The sequence below is a fragment of the Dermacentor andersoni genome, chromosome 8 (assembly GCF_023375885.2).
Source record: "Dermacentor andersoni chromosome 8, qqDerAnde1_hic_scaffold, whole genome shotgun sequence".
NCBI lineage: Eukaryota > Metazoa > Arthropoda > Arachnida > Ixodida > Ixodidae > Dermacentor > Dermacentor andersoni.
Genome location: NC_092821.1, coordinates 134591060 through 134601163, shown reverse-complemented (window position 1 = coordinate 134601163; position 10104 = coordinate 134591060). Strand labels below are relative to the sequence as shown.

Sequence of the window (10104 nt, the reverse complement as noted above, 5' to 3'; positions counted from 1 at the left end):
TAGAACGTTGGGAGGCTGTGTTGAGGGTGCCTGGTTCCAAACCAATCTTCGGACCAAAAAATTTAATTATGGGGTTTCACGTGCCAAGACCCCGACCTTCTTTTGGGGCATGCCGTAGTGGGGGATTCCGGAAATTTGGACCAACTGGGGTTCTTGAACGTGCAGCTAAATCTATGTGAACGGGTGTTTTCGCGTTTCACCCCCATGGAAATGCGACCACCGTTGCCGGGATAAGATACCTACTTGAGTCGCTGGGTATGGGACATTAGCTATGCATCGTTCTTCATGAAACTTTTTTAGTGCCATCTTGGGTCACTAATTAGGTGCCATATATGGTACTCGCTGCTTTCCAGTGAACCTCTTTAAAGCGAACTTGGCTCACTGACTATGTGCAACTGGCTGTGCTTCATTCTTCGATGAACCTCTTTGAGGCGAAATTTCGGTACCGCGCACGCGCCACGGGCTATATGCCAATATTTAAAAACGCCTTTGACGCCTTCTATATTGGTAATGGGTACGATTCCGATCACGACAGCCGCATTTCGACGGCTGAGATGCGAGAAAGTACTCCTGCACTTCGATTTGGAGGCAAGTAAAGAATTACAGACCGTAAAAATGAAACTGGAGTCCCCCATTACCCCGTGCCTTATAATTAGATTATAGATTTGGCACGTAAATACCCATAATTAAAATAAAGATGAATGCTTCTGCCCCGATGCGATGTACCCTATGAAGCAATTGCAGTGCTGATCGTTTTGCAGGTTATAGAGAATGACGCACAAAAATGTCTTAAGCAAACAAATCTTGTTGTGGGTTATGTGTGTGTATCACGTAGACAAACAAGTGGTGCAGGCAAGGTAACGTTTAACACCCCGTCGCCACTATCCTACTGCATTAAACTCTGAAGGTATTTAATCGTTCGCCGTAAACATCACCGTCATTTATGTTAAATCGACGCAAATAACACAGAATGTTTCACGCAAATCCGCTAGCACAGTGCATGGGATACCCATAATTTTTAGGGCATTTTCCTGATTTGAATTAGTAGTTCTGCGTGCCGCAGTAAATGTGTTATGGGAATGGCGAACAGCCTGAGAGGAAGCATGTTGCACCTTTTGGTTGTAGCCGTTCACCTAGCGTCCGTGTTATGAGAATGAACATTCGCCTGTCTCGTGTATGATTGTGTGTGTCTTTGTTGCTTCGCGCTAAATTGATAACTACCAATTACACATCAATTATAAAAAATGCAAAATTTACATAATAACAGAGTTTTACAGGTTCTATCTTGAATCACTGCATAACTATTTTCCGATATGCAAACATATAATCCTGGCTACATAAGCTTCCTTGTTCCTATTTCTTAGGGTATTACATTCTCCACATGAGCATTATTTTACATTCTAATTATAACTGCTAAAACGCTGAAACTTTCGCTATAGTGCAATGCGCGCACACAGACATGTTGTGTAAAATGCTTATGCATCTTCTCGGACAAATATTTAGCATTTTATGAATAATCCGCTCTAAATTATTTAGTGTAACCGCGGAGTTGTATGTTTGTGGGTGTTTTAAGCACTGTTAACTATAAAATTCAAACAGCGCTAAACGACAGGACCAGAATGAGGAGGAGACAAACACGCGCCGTGTTTGTCTCCTCCTCATTCTGGTCCTGTCGTTTAGCGCTGTTTGAATTTTATAGTTACCATGCAACACCTACTCGCCCAATCCGCTGCCCTTCTGCAGTTTTAAGCACTGCCTTGGTCCGGCGTACAAACATCATCGTGAAGTCCAAGAACGCTGTCTTGAAATAGTCAGTGAAAACTGTTCAATAATCAATGAGTTTAAACCTGAACTACTTAAAAATAAAACACACAAAATTCTGCGCCAGATGACCTGAAGGATGCTCGATATCGATGAGAAAGAGAGAAAAAGGGTGAAGCAAAATTTCAGTATATAAAAAAAGACTGCACTTTCCTGTTACAAGTTCTATTAGATATGTCAGCTTGTATACCTCATTAGCGTGCCTAAAATTAAGGCAGTCTTAAACGGAAAATTCTTCCACTGGAATGATCTGGTGCCACCAGAACAAGGCGTTGCATAACCTGAAACTTGAGCAGAAAATGCGAATAAATATATTTAATTCCATAGCAGTGCTTTTAACAAATATGTAGTCACAATCGGTTAAGACCTAAGGAGGAGTTACGATTGTAGACACATATTTCGCGAAAGTGAGTGACTGTTTCATAATACGTTGTACAGTTTTAGCTGAACACGAATCAACAACGCTAACTGTTAGTTATTACAAGCCATGCAAAGTGCCTAATATTCATAAATATCAAAAAAGGACTTTAGTCGTGCAAAAGATAGAGCAACACAGCAGCAAAGTGTACGGGCTACAATACAGCATTGAGGGCCGCTTCTGTGCTTCTTATAGACAGCGGTTATTGTCTCATAGCTGCAACATTTCGTTGCTGACAATTTTTAAAAGAAGATGCTGCTGCATTGAACATTCCCGGCCTGTTAGGATCTTTTTATAAAAGCATTCAGTACTCTATACGCTTCCAGTTGTATAGTACATTAAAAAACTAATATACAACTTGGTGACAGTAATTGGTTAGGTCCACGCTACTGCGCGTTCTTTCCATGTGTTCTATGAACTCGTACAAAAACAATTTTTTGGGAATCATGGGCGGCGTTATTGCAATTAGCAATGCACGTTAGATAGGTGTGTAATCGAATATGTGTTTCATATGTCATAGCAATTGCTATGAAGAGCTGCACCGACTGAAGTTGGCGTTAAATGGGGGACTCCAAGCTGCTTCGCCGCAGCTTTTTTCTCCTTGTTTTTTCCGCCACAACCATGTACCTCCTTGCTTGTGGAAACAAAATAAATAAATAAATAAATAAAATATTACTGTTACTTGCAGATATACACAGATACCGAAAAGTGCGTGGAGCGTCTTAGGAAGCTTCATTGCATTAACCATAATAGGTAAAGATTTTAAGTTTTCTGCTCAAACAAATTAGCAAGGCCAAATTAACTAAACATCCTCAAAATAAAGTTCACAACACAGCAAGCGGCAAGTATCACAAATGAAAGTATCACAACACAGGAAGCGACAGGGGGCACTTGTCGAACGCTTCAGTCGAAACATACATATCTTTCAGTGGAAAGTCCCCTCTCGCTCGCCCACCTACTCCAGAACCACGCTACTTTATCTCCAATTCCTGCCATTTCTAAGAAACAAGGACGACATGACTCCTCCTTGTATTCCTGTTGCTGTCCACACCTAAGAAAGAAGCAAACTAAAAGGTCAAGCTCTGAGGCTTCACGTCTACCATCCATGCCGTTGCCAGCGTGCATATGTACCCTTAAAGCCAGGCTGTCGGAAACCGTGGATGTTGGCAGCAGTGACAACGCAATCGAGTCATGCATGCTTTTCTTGTGCGTATGTACATGAAGGCGTTCCTATAAAGTGTAGCTATGCATAGAGTGAGTAATTGTGTGATATTATTTCATTTTTGGTATTTATTTGCAAATAGTGCTAGCTTAAATCTGAGACATAGACGGAGTGGCTAAGTACATTAAGAGAAAATTCATTCAACATGTTGCATGCAAAGAAACTTCCTTTTCAAAACGCTAATGTGGCAATTCTCGGAGATAAGTACCTAGGTTATTCCACAATTCAGTTCCAAATGGCAAGAAAAAAATTTGAAGACTTTTAAGTAAGATCGGAAGGGAACAATATTCAAAGGATTCGCTCTTCGTGTTCTAAGCGCAGAACAGCTAACTAGATGTTACAGGTACATCGATGAAAACAGAAACATGTGTTTTTTATGTATCACTTGTATCCTTTCTCAGGTATGTCTATGTGCCAACGGCTCAAGCGATAGCCCACCAGCAGGCAGAAAAAGAAAGAAATCGCAATCATATGATTGTGAATAAATCTAACAGCTTTCTTCTGCACAGCCTCAAGCTTTGATACCTCATATACGCTGTGAGGTGGCCAGACAGCAGATGTATATTCTAGAGTGGGCTTTACAAGGACTTTATAAACAGTTAGTTTGAATTCCTTGTTTGCTGTTTCTAGTGTTCTTTACAATTGCCCATTCGCTTTATTGACCCAGAAGAAATGAAATCAACGTGTTTGGGTCAGATTGTGTTGGCAGAAAAAGTAAGCCAAAGATACTTGAACTCGGTGACCTAAGTCAAAACTTTCTCATCATTAGCGTATACGAATTTCAGGAGTTGCTTTTTGTTCGCAAAAGACATAGATTGTGTTTTATTGAACTTAATTTCCAGTTGCCATGTCTTATCCCAGTTGTAGAAAGTACTGAACGTGTTATTCAGCATCTCCTCGTCATTGACACTGGTGATGTTAGAACACGACACAATCCTCTGCATACAAACGGAAGTTAGCATCAGTGTTAGTAACAAAGTTCACGACATCAGTAATGAAAAAAAAAATGAAGAAGTGGTCCTAATACAGTGCCCTGTGGGATGCCGGAGGAAATACCAAATGAAGATCAGTGTTCTTTATTGAATAAAAAAAATGGCAACCGCTGATTCAGGTAGTCTCTTATCCAGCCAAACAATTGACCTCCGTGTATACCTCTTAAAATAGTCTCAAGTTTCATAAGTATCTTAGTATGACATAGCTTATGGAGCGCTCTGGACTAGTCCACAAAATGGCGTGAATGGGTCCGCGAAGATTAAGTGTAGTACGAACGTCGGGAGTGAATTTATTTAGTGGCGTAACTGCGGAAAAACCTGACCTAAATTCATGCTGATGATGTGAAATTATTTTATCCTTAAGGTATTGTATAATGTGCTTATAAATTATGTCTTGTCTTTCACAGCTGGTAAATAACAACAAAATTTGTCTATATTTAGAAATTGTCTCCCTGTTGCCAGATTTGTGTATTCTGCAGTCATCCAGACGCAAGAAACAGACTGTGCATCCATAAATTTCTGAGATATAATAAAGAGATGCCGCGGACTCCACGACGAGTATCTCTTTAGGAACTTGTTTGAAATTGCCATCTGGTCCTGCGCTTTTGCTGGTATCAATATTTGACAACAAGCTGTGAACTCCGTTGAATATTATCTGAAGTTTCGGAAAACATGCTTAGGGATATTAGGGAAAAATTGTGGATATTGCCGCTATCTTCTACAAAAACAGAGGTAAATTAAGTATTCAACGTTTCAGACATCGCGGCCGCAACAGAGCACGGTTGTCCATTACCCACCATAAAAGTTGAGTTTGACACGGGAGGAAAAACTGTTTGCCAGAATTTAGATGGGCTTTCTTTTAGGAATATCGTCACATTGTTTTTATAGTAGTAGCCTCTAGCCCTCTGCATTTTACTATTAGGAATGTTTCTAAGTAAAGCCAGCAGTGAGTTTATTTCGCACTTTTTGAGTGCGAGAGCTACATCGAAAGCTTTATTCTGCGAATGAACTGTTCGACTGCTCTAGTATACCCTGGGTGCTTCGGGTATCGGTTTACACACTTTTTAGGTACGAACTTATGTACGTTTTGACAATGTTGCGAAACATTTGAACTAACAAGGTGACAGTTAAGGCAGTTTGATGCTGAGAATAACTTTTGATGACTGAAGCAAACAGTATTTCTCATTGGGTGCTTCTATACCGAGTTGGAGGTTTCCTTTTTCGTTTTCGTACACGCGTTTTCGTAATTATTTTCGCAGTGAACATGATGCCATACAAAAAAATATTTTGAATCCCAATGCCTTACAAAGTAAAATCGCGGGTGGGTTCACAAAAATATTTACATTTGGCAATACGCAGTGAACTTGAAAACACGCAGAACAATATTCTCAACCACAATGCGTTAGAAAGTAAAATCGCTGGTGACTTTGTACAAATGTTTACATTTGATAATGCTTACTTTGATCTTAGTACAGGCAACAGCTCTGTACTTCCCACCAAGAGAAAAACTTGACAAATGTCCTTTAGTTAACGGCGCCACCCGCTCCAGGTATGGTAGAAGTACTTATTCAGTCTTCAAATAGGCATTGGCGTACCGGAACTTTCATGGTGCTGAGTGTCCAAACCGAAAATATACTTGCAAACGCACACTTGCCACAAATCATAATTATCTTTATTGAACAAATATGTAGTTCTTCTTGATATACATCGTTCTTCAGTGAAGAATGGAATATTGTTCATTTTCATTTCTTTTTCTTCCTCCATTTTTGTATCAACCCAATCGATCGCCTCCCTCACGTGTATGGCTTCGGACTGAAGTCCTTGCAGCGTGTCTTGAGCATTAATCGAAGACCTTAGACTTGTACATGGTGTGCTCTTTGAAGCATTTACACCCTTTCACACATTTATTTTTGTTATTCCTAAAGCAACCGTGCTTACAGAAACATTTGCTTAGGCAGTCCACTGTGCATCCAATCGGCCAGCCTCTATACAGGAACCAACAATCCTACTCGCCGCAACTGCCGCTCTGGCACACCTTGTATTCCTCGTTCTTCCTGCATCCTGCATATAAGAGGGAGTAGAACATTAACACCGACTCGTCGCGCAAATATATCACGTGCCTCGGGGCCTACGCCAACATTTCAACGGATGTTTTAATTTAAGCCAATGCGCAAGTTCAAGAACTTCATACACGCTGAAGTAATAGCGTATACTGAAAGCCTAATTAAGGCTGGCTCTTTAGGAAATGTACTCCAGTGCATTATTCCTTTTGGCACAATGTCTGTGATAAATTATGTGATAGCATTTATCGCAGTTTCGCTTCATGATGCTGGTTTCTCCTCGCTTTGTCAGTTACGCGTTAAATTTCTGTTACAACCTTTCGCGCCCATCTCTTCTACCAGGCAAAATTTGTAATAAATCTTGCACCATACTACCTTTCATTAACAATCTGCGCTAGCTAGTTTGCTGGCAGGAACCTTATATGGCACTAATACGAGCCCGCAATGAGAAGATGATAATGACTGAGAGAAAATATAAGCCACTAAGATAGTGAAATTTACTTTCAACGTATATTCCTTTGTTCTGCATATCACTTTTGTGATATTTTATCAACTGTGTAAGAATACCACATCTAGCTTGTCGCAACTGCTCCATGAGTGTGAAAAAAAAGCCGTCATGATGACTGCATGATGGAAGTTCATTTCAGTAGCCATGCTAATTCCATACGTTCTCACGCGAATTATCGCATTGGCAGGATAATGTACTTATTGCGATATGTGGAAATTTTGGAAGTGCTATTTGTAATAGAACCGAAAAGATTGCTCGTGGTACCTTGTCGCCGAATTTCTTGCAAAGAATGCAAATAAGAAACAGGAAAGGTTCACAAACAACTTAAAATAAGAAAAACTCTCGATTAGTGCTCTCTAAAGAAAGAAATCCTCATAGAGGATATCACGCATTTTTTCGCAACACATCCTTATAATAAAATAAACGACGTTATGTAAAAATCTCAACTACAAGTTGATAAAACGAGTCTTCAACATGACAAACTACAAAGCGGTCGCGGTCGCATCTTTTATTAAAATAGTATATTTGCACTGACAGAAAAACTCCTGTGTGCCTGTAGTGTAAACTAAAGCAGAAAAAGAAAGCTGAATGACGCTGGAAAGAAGACCTAAAAGGAGGGATTGTTTGAACCTGATTTCCTACATCACCTGCATCAGATACGTCTCTCCTGCGTCGAAGGTATGACCGGCGATTCGAAAGGGATTACTATCGGTTGACATAACTGACAGCATGCAAAAGGTAACAATCTGAGCTACCCTTATTGCGACAAATACAGCAGTAGTACTGTTATTCGAAATTGCACGAGGAAAAAGGGACCAACTAAAAGATCTGTACGCGGATAACCACCCTAAAGCAGCGTGTCGGCTCAAAGAGACGCAGTAGTTGCGCGGTCGCGAAATATTTTTTACTAGCTCGCGTTCTTTAAAACACGCTGTTTAATTTGTGCACAGGAGCTTTCTAGCATTCCTGCCGCATCTCAATGCGGCCAATGCGAGAGAGAATTGAACAGGTGACGTCGTGCTCCCAGGCCGAACGCCACACCTACGAACTTATAGCGCGATGCATGAAGCAATGTTACTCGTAGCGAAAATTATGTTAACGAACGGTCATTTGGGCATCTGTGCCCTGTGTGGGTATCACGAGAAGTATCTTTAATTGACTGTAAGGCAGGGTGCAAAGGAGACTCCATTGAGACTGCACGACACATGCCTTTAAAAGGAGCAAACCGCTGACAACACATTTTACAATGCCTGATGAATCAAATGGTGCAGTCGGGAAGTGAACCACTCATAAAATTCAGATTATAAATGCAACCACTTGCACTGCCAAACTTTGTCTTTTTCGCCGGTACCACAGACATATCTAAATCATATCCAGATAATATATTGAACTGCACCTTCTACTGAAACATATAATGCCTCGTGGAAGGTTCAAAATTCGCTAAAATAATTGAACCTGTATGACAACTGTTGTTTTTTTTTGGTATGTATGGACCCATACTAGCAGAGTGCTATGGATCCAGGTGCGTGTCGTTTGAAGAAAACGAGTAACACCGCAGGACAACGAGACGTGACTGAGACAGACGAAGCTAGTTTCTATTTCTCTCACTGGTTTTCCCCATACCTCCGCTAGTAAAATTGAACTTCGAAATTCAAAACTCTGCCGAGCTTCATCTCCGCACTGTAGAAGAGAGAGGGGGCGTCATACCTGTGTATTGATACGATCACTCGCACCGTTGTTCTTTTCACACTTACGAAAATGTACTCAGAACGGCACGTGTACCTGCAATCAGCGCAGCTGATATTATTAAATCACGCAGAAGTACAATAAACAGGCAATCGACATTTGAACTTAATGTCTTCCGGCCATGTTCTGGATTTGAAAAATGTAATAACATGCACAGTTGGCAGAAGATATAAGTACTGACGCGAACCAGGCCGAGACGAGGAGCAGTTGACGGACACGCATGTTCCATGATTCATCAATCACGAAAGTTAATTTTCGCCTCGTTGATAAGGCATATTCAGGGATTTTCAAGCCCTAAAGAGGACAGTTACCATAGAAAGGTTGCTTCGCCCGTGTTTTTACTTGCGCTTGAACAACATTCAGCCAACCATTCGAGCAAAAGTGATAAAATAGGCCTCTGGAAACCAAGAAAACGCCACAGCGTCTTACAAACTTTTGTATTTACCAATCACGAGGCCGTACTGGTAATAGCTATATCTGCCAGAAAAGGTAAGTTAGGCATGCAGGATAAATGCTGAAATTACCCACGCTAAGTTTCTTTGAAACACTCTTTGCAATTCCTCAAAGACCAGCCGTAGCTGTGCGTTTTACAATATTTGTTATCGAGACCACCAACTATGCAAGTAACTCCTGCCCACTATATTTCAAAACGATATATGTGGTACATACGTATCGGTGCGGTACGATTCCCGAGCCACGAAGGATATGCGTAAGCATCTGCCATTCCCTCTTGTCCTTTCATAGGTAGAATTGAAGCACATGCGATCAGTACAAGCAGACAGCGCAGGATAGACTTCGTTGCCATCTTGAAATTTGCGGGTACACCCGGCCAAGCCAGGTATTTTATATCTAACCATGACAATCCTAAAAAGTGACACGCTGTTTTCAACAATTTGTTCTTTGGAGTACGGACATGATAAACTGAAGAGAAGGGCGAAGAGAAGGGAACCAGCGAAGAGGCGCCAGCGCTAACCGACTCGCGCGAGTTCTATTTTCAGGCGTTAGCCTGACTAGCATTGAGTGTCGTACAATGGAGGGCAGACATCAGCGAAGCCCCACAGAACAATAGGCAAAAATGACGTCATGAAACATAACGGCTGGAGAGGGTCTTGTATTTTGCTCTTTCGTATATGACATATAGTGACGCCAATATATACGGATGGTATTCATAATCCTACATTAAAGAAACAAGACTTTGAAACCCCAAACAAATATTACACAACGAGATCTTGGCTGCATAATAACACGAACTTGATTTTATCTCAACCTACCGTGCGTAAATACAACGGCATCACACTCGATGTCAGTAAAGCGCCAGAAATAGGCTATAATGACAT

At 41.0% G+C, this 10104-nt stretch overlaps 1 long non-coding RNA gene across 1 annotated transcript; it reads right to left on the bottom strand.

Annotated features, from left to right (window-relative positions):
• Window positions 1–6103: 6103 nt before the first annotated feature.
• Window positions 6104–9757, bottom strand: LOC129383274 (uncharacterized). The gene is made up of 2 exons (XR_008611147.1): window positions 9437–9757; window positions 6104–6514 (listed from the first exon to the last, which is right to left on the bottom strand). It is a non-coding gene; the product is annotated as an uncharacterized lncRNA (long non-coding RNA).
• Window positions 9758–10104: the final 347 nt, after the last annotated feature.